This window comes from Colobus angolensis, unplaced genomic scaffold (assembly GCF_000951035.1).
Source record: "Colobus angolensis palliatus isolate OR3802 unplaced genomic scaffold, Cang.pa_1.0 Scaffold239, whole genome shotgun sequence".
Classification (NCBI taxonomy): domain Eukaryota; kingdom Metazoa; phylum Chordata; class Mammalia; order Primates; family Cercopithecidae; genus Colobus; species Colobus angolensis.
The window spans coordinates 1866953-1874558 of NW_012115588.1; positions in this window are offsets into that span (position 1 = coordinate 1866953).

The window sequence follows — 7606 nt, forward strand, 5'->3', positions numbered from 1 at the left end:
CCGGGAGGCGGAGCTTGCAGTGAGCTGAGATCCAGCCACTGCACTCCAGTCTGGGCGACAGAGCGAGACTCCATCTCAAAAAAAATAAAAAATAAAAAAAAATAAAAAGCACAAGAGCCGCACCATAGCACGTGGGCCAATTCCACACCCCTCACACCCGCAGACATGGGGGCCACGGGAGCCGCACCCCAGAGCGTGAACCCATCCCACACCCCTCACACCCGCAGACACGGGGGCCACGCAGTGGCTCAGGGGACTTTTCATTTCCACTATGTGATTTCAGCCTCCACAGCCATGATTTCCTGATGAATCCTGCTTGCGGCCTGGGGACCCCCAAACCACCACCGTCCAGGCTGCATGGTTCACACGTTGTACTTAAAGCAAGCATCTTAGTGGGTGACCTCACACCAGCCACTGACATCTACCTGGAGGTGATAGAAGAGTAGTGACTGGAGACCAGGAAGGCTGTGCGCGATTCTCACACAGTGCTTCCCCAGGCCTCACGCTTCCAGGTGTGAGACCCCAAACCCACCAAGACAGACGGGCCAAACATCCTCATCCACATGTCACTAAGCAAGTGAGGCAGGCGCTTTAGCCAGACCATCAGGTGTCCCTCTCTCCCACCGTGCGGACAAACGGTCCCTCAGGGGCCGTCTCAGGCTGTACCTACCATAGGCACTGATGGAGCACCACTGGCGACGCCCACGCTCACCTCGGTGTCGCTGACTTCACTGACCCTGGCCCCTCCTTCTTCCCTAAAAGTTAACACACAGATGAAATGTACATTGCACACATTAAGAAGACACTCTTTCACCATTTTTTGTTTTTGTTTTTTTGAGACAGGTTCTCACTCTGCTCACCCAGGCTGAAGCGCAGTGGTACGATCTCCACTCACTGCAATCTCCACCTCCTGGGTTCAAGCAGTTCTCCTGCCTGAGCCTCCTGAGTAGCTGCGACTACAGGCGAGTGCTATCACACCAAGCTAATTTTTGTATTTTTTTTGTAGAGACCGGGTTTCCCCATGTTGGCCAGGCTGGTCTCGAACTCCCAGGCTCTAGCGATCTGCCCACCTCAGCCTCCCAAAGTGCTGGATTTGTAGGCGTGAGCCACTGCGCCCGGCCTCTTTAACCATTTTAAGAATACTATGACAAAACCATAACTAGCCAGAACATTCAGTAGCTGGCATTTTATTTAACAAATGTACACTAAAAGATGCTCCTAAGAGTCTTCCCGTTACAGTAAGAATTTCTGAACTGTATTACTTACTGGCTCCAGCTGGCCTTCTCAAACTGCCACACCACCCTTCATGGCAGGCACCCCTCGCTCCAGCTGAGCTCAGCTCCTTCCCGCACCTGCCCGACCCTTTCCTCCCACCTACAAGACTGTGTGCACCCTGTGCCCCACCTGGAACAGCCCCTCTGCACGGCCTCTTCTCCAACTCCCACCAGTCATGCAAGGCACAGTTCAAAGGTCACTCCCTCCACAGAGAGCCATTCTCGGCCTTAGCTGGAGCTAAACTGCCCTCCCCAGACCCTCTGTCTCCTCTCCTACCATTCTTGTCGGCACTCAGAATTGCCTACCTTGCATTTCAGCCCTTTAAGTACATTCCTTTTATAAACACATGAGGGTGGGACTCCGAGTCACCTGTTCCCACTCTTGCGTGATTTTTTTTTTTTTGAGACAAAGTCTCGCTCTGTTGCCCAGGCTGGAGCGATCTTGGCTCACTATAACCTCTGCCTCCTGGGTTCAAGCAATTCTTTTTTTTTTTTTTTGTTTGAGACAGAGTCTCACTCTGTTGCCCAGGCTGGAGCGATCTTGGCTCACTATAACCTCTGCCTCCTGGGTTCAAGCAATTCTTTTTTTTTTTTTTTGTTTGAGACAGAGTCTCACTCTGTTGCCCAGGCTGGAGCGATCTTGGCTCACTATAACCTCTGCCTCCTGGGTTCAAGCAATTCTTTTTTTTTTTTTTTGTTTGAGACAGAGTCTCACTCTGTTGCCCAGGCTGGAGCGATCTTGGCTCACTGCAACCTCTGCCTCCTGGGCTCAAGCGATTATTCTGCCTCAGCCTTCCAAGTAGCTGGTATTACAGGCGCCCATCACCACGCCTGATTAATTTTTGTATTTTTAGTAGAGACAGGGTTTCACCATGTTGGCCAGGCTGGTCTCAAACTCCCGACCTCAGGTGATATGTCTGCCTCAGCCTCTCAAAGTGCTGGGATGACAAGCGTGAGCCACTGTGCCCGGCTGCACAGATTATTTCCAGGCTGTGGTGTGGCACATGCATCAAAGCCCACAGTCCATCCTGCCTGACTCGAACATCTCTAGCACAAGCCCAGGCACAGTCAAGGCCCACAGTAAATATTCAGTGCATAGGGAGGGAGCGGGAAAACCCTCCAGGTGAGTCCCTTGAACCTGACTCTCTGCTTTTGACAGTCGCTCCCACAGAGATATGTTATGGGTTAGGCTGTGCCTCCCACAAACTTACGGGGAGTCCTAACTTGTCTGAAACAAGTACATGCAGCAGAAAGAGCATTGCCCTGAAGCTCCCCACTTCCATTTTTTAATTTTTATTCAAATTTTTAAATCTTTTTATTTGAGACAGGGTCTCGTTCTGTAGCCCAGGCTGGAGTGCAGTGGTGTGATCTCAGCGCACCGCAACCTCCGCCTCTCGGGATCAAGCATTCTCTGCCTCAGCCTCCCAAGTAGCTGGCACTACAGGCACCTGCCACCATGCTTGGCTAATTTTTGTATTTTTAGTAGAGATGTGGTTTCACCATGTTGGCCAGGTTGGTCTTGAACTCCTGACCTCATGATCCACCCGCTTTGGCCTTCCAAAGTGCTGGAATTATAGCTGTGAGCCACCACATCCTGCCATTTTTTTTTTTGAGTAAGACTCTCGCTCTGTCACCCAGGCTGGAGTGCAACGGCGCCATCTTGGCTCACTGCAACCTGCACCTCCTGGGTTCAAGCAATTCTCCTGCCTCAGTCTCCCGAGTGGCTGGGATTACAGGTGCATGCCCCTATGCACAGCTAGTTTTTATATTTTTAGTAGAGACAGGGTTTCACCATGCTGGCCAGGCTGGTCTCGAACTCCTGACCACAAGTGATCCATCCCCCCTCTGCCTCCCAAAGTGCTGGGATTACAGGTGTGAGCCACCGCACCCAGGCCCCTTCCATTTTTTTTTTTAAACAACACAGATAATTGATTACGTCACATTAATAATATCTAACAAGGTTCCAGAGCTGGCAATTTCTGGGCTTGATATCATCACCAATAGCTCAAGTTCTTCCCATTTTACATTTTGCCATCCTCAGAAAACTGGCTCTGTCCTCAGTCAAGCCAAGACAGCTACATTTCCAGGAAAAGAAAAGCCTGTTTCTTTTTCAGCATTTCTTTTTATGTGAGAAAATCTTTTAGAAAAAACAATAATGGCCAGACGGGGCGTGGGGCATGGTGGCTCATGCCTGTAATCCCATCACTTTGAGAGGCCAAGACAGGTGGATCACCTGAGGTCAGGAGTTCGAGGTCAGCCAGACCAACAGAAACCCCGTCTCTGCTAAAAATACAAAATTAGCTGGGCATGGTAGCGCATGCCTATAATGCCAGCTACTCAGGAGGCTGAGGTAGGAGAACTGCTTGAACCCAGGAGGCGGAGTCAGCAGTGAGCCAAGATCGCACCATTGCACTCCAGCCCGGGCAACAAGAACAAATTCCATCTCAAAAATAACAACAAAAAAAACCCAATGGCAAGGGAATGAGCATATCAAACTGGCTTAGGCTAATTAGGATTTATTCCTGAGTTGGGGATATGATCACCTTCCCTGAGCAAAACTCTTGATATAATTAACCAAGAAAAAAAAATGAAAAAAGGATATGTGTCAGCTACAAGGGTCTTGACAGATCAACTGAGCCAACTGAGATTTAACAACTTGAGACTCTCAAAGCAGTTTGGTTAATTTCCTTGACATTAGTTATTTACTAATGTTTACCAAATTGCTACTTTGTATCATACTTTCTACTAGCCATTTACCTAACAATATCATGGCATTAAAATAAACTAAATCTTTATTTTCGTCAAAAGGGATGCCAAGTAAGATAGAAACAGAGCTCCTGTCTAAAACATCTTTGTTTTTTTCTTTTTTGAGATGGAGTCCAGCTCTGCTGCCCAGGCTAGAATGCAGTGGCGCAATCTTGGCTCACTGCAACCTCCGCCTCCCAGGGTTTAAGCGATTCTCCTGCCTCAGCCCCCTGAGTAGCTGGGATTATAGGTGCCTGCCACGATGCCCAGCTAATTTTGTATTTTTAGTAGAGGCAGGGCTTCACCATGTTGTCCAGGCTGGTCCTGAATTCCTAACCTCAGGTGATCCACCCGCCTCAGTCTGCCCAAGTGTTGGGATTACAGGCGGCTCAGAGCCACCGTGCCCAGCCGACATCTTTCTCTTTCTTTCTTTGCAGGCTCCCCCCCTGCTTTTTCTAGGTTTCAACCATAAGCTTCCAATCTCTTATCATCAGGTGGTTAGGTTGGAGTAATTCCAGCCAGGACCCTGGCTGGGCACTGGAGCTCAATCATGCCTGCAGAGTAAGGAATGACATATTTATTTATTTATTTATTTATTTATTTATTTATTTTTGAGACGGAGTCTCGCTCTGTTGCCCAGGCTGGAGTGCAGTGGTGCAATCTTGGCTCACTGCAACCTCCGCCTCCTGGGTTCAAGCGATTCTCCTGCCTCAGCCCCCTGAGTAGCTGGGATTATAGGTGCCTGCCACGATGCCCAGCTAATTTTGTATTTTTAGTAGAGGCAGGGCTTCACCATGTTGTCCAGGCTGGTCCTGAATTCCTAACCTCAGGTGATCCACCCGCCTCAGTCTGCCCAAGTGTTGGGATTACAGGCGGCTCAGAGCCACCGTGCCCAGCCGACATCTTTCTCTTTCTTTCTTTGCAGGCTCCCCCCCTGCTTTTTCTAGGTTTCAACCATAAGCTTCCAATCTCTTATCATCAGGTGGTTAGGTTGGAGTAATTCCAGCCAGGACCCTGGCTGGGCACTGGAGCTCAATCATGCCTGCAGAGTAAGGAATGACATATTTATTTATTTATTTATTTATTTATTTATTTTTGAGACGGAGTCTCGCTCTGTTGCCCAGGCTGGAGCGCAGTGGCGTGATCTCGGCTCACTGCAACCTCCGCCTCCTGGGTTCAAGTGATTCTCCTGCCTCAGCCTCCTGAGTAGCTGGGACTACAGGCACATGCCACCATGCCCAGCTACTTTTTTGTATTTTTAATAGAGATGGGGTTTCACTGTGTCAGCCAGGATGGTCTCGATCTCCTGACCTCGTGATCCGCCTGCCTCGGCCTCCCAAAGTGCTGGGATTACAGGTGTGAGCTACTGCGCCTGGCAAAAGCTATCACTTGTTAAACACTAGCATGCATCAGGCACTGGGTGGGGTAGTTTATGAGTATTCTTCTACACTGTGTATGTTCATATTATCATCTCATGTGATGCCCAAAGGCAGATGATATGGTTTGACTGTATCCCAATCTCACCTTGAATTGTAATAATTACCACGAGTCAAGGGCAGGGGAAGGTGGAGATAAACGAATCATGGGAGTGGTTCCCCACGTACTGTTCTCATGGTAGTGAATAAATCTCGTGAGATTTGATGGTTTCGTAAACGCGAGTTCCCCTGCACAAGCTCTCTTGCCTGCCACCATGTATGATGTGCCTTTGCTCTTCCTTCACCTTCCACCATGATTGTGACTGTGAGTCAATTAAACCTCTTCCTTTTATAAATTACCCAGTTTTGGGTATGTCTTTATTAGCAGCATGAGCACAGACTCATACAGCAGGAATTCTCCCCATTTTACAAATGAGGAAAATGGGGGCCAGAGAATAAAAAGAAGAGGAGAGAGTGCAGCCCGCGGACAGCCTACATGCTTCCCTCCCATACCAGATGGCAACTGCTGTTTCACATATGCCTCCCACATCAGACAGCAGCCTCCTGCCGGGCAGCAGAGTGGGCTGGCTCAGGAGTGGGCTGACTCGCATCTGTTCTCATGTCTGCTACGCAGCCAGCCAGGTCTGGTGTGGGCCTCCAAAATCGTATGTAGACAAGTGATCCATGGGGCCACGCCCCACGGTGCAGAAAAATGGGTGATTCCTTCTGAACCCTAAGCAATATTAAGCCCTCTTCCTTAGAAAAGTAAACAAATACCTAATATCAGATTGTTTTATTGTTGCTTCCTCCTAACACAGAAAAACGGAAGTAGGGTTAAGGGTACTGAGTAACATGTTGTGTCTCTCCTGGTTCACGTGAATTGATGCATCTGAATGTTATGCCACTTTCTAAACCGAGTATCATAAAAACCTAACCAGGAAAAACAGAGAGTGACATATTGACCTTTTATGTTGAATGCAACTCAGAACTGGAGTTGTGGCTGTCACCACCTGAGGTGTGCCCACCACAGAAAGCCATCCTGAAACCAGAGAGCTGCTGGTTATTTTCAGAAGACAGCCTGGGTCTTGCTCCTGGGGCAACGGGGTAGTATCGCCATGAGCTCAAAGAGAAGGTTTCCCACGAACACCCTGGGTGTCAGGGCCGTTGATGGTTTAACTTCTCATCCATCCACACAGCCCTGACAGCCACTCAGTGCCAGGCCTGTGACAGAGAGACATTAAACTGAGAGCCCAGATGGGGGTGGGGAGTGTAGGAGACACATTCAACAAGCTGTAAGGCCTGCCTGCAGCACAGGGCTTCAACAACACATCACAGTTCAACTGCGGCCTGGGAAGGAAGGGATGGTTAATTTGATCCAGCAGCAAATCAGGTCAGCTCCACTCCAGAAGATTCCAAATCCATCCTCAACTCCCATAGTGTCCCCTCTCTCCTGGGCAACTGCAGCAGGCCCCACTCTGTCCCCTGCTACTCTCCTCACTCCACTACAACCCATTTCCCACCGAGCAGCGGGCCAATGGGTGACACACACAACACTAACCATGTCACCCTGCTCACCACCCCACAGTAGCTTCCTATAGCACTAAAAACGAAGCTAGTGGTCCTCCATGGCCTACAAGGCCAGTCCTGCAGATCTGGACCATCACCTCTTAGGCCCTGTCTCTCACCAACCCTCTGTAGCCCCTGACCTTCTTTCAGCTCCTGACACCCTACAAGCTGCATTTTGTCTCAAGCCTTTGTTCTTCCTCCAGATCTGGCCCCTTCTCAAAAGTCAACTGCTCAGAGTGGCTTTCCCCAACCACTCAATCTCAATCCTTCTCATTCTACCACATTGTCACTTTATTTTCTCCATGGCACTTGGGTTGTAAGCAATCATTTAGTCCAGTGCTACTCAAAGCATGACCCATGGGTCAGCAGCACCTGGAGCTTGTTAGAAATACAGATTCTTTGGGAAGCCAAGGCAGGTGGATCACCTGAGGTCACGAGTTCGAGACCAGCCTGGCTAACACAGTGAAACCCTGTCTCTATTAAAAATACAAAATTAGTTGTGCGTGGTGGCGCACATCTATAATTCCAGCTATTCGGGAGGCTGATGCAGGAGAATCACTTGAACCTGGGAGGTGGTGGTTGCAGTGAGTCGGCATTGCGCCACCA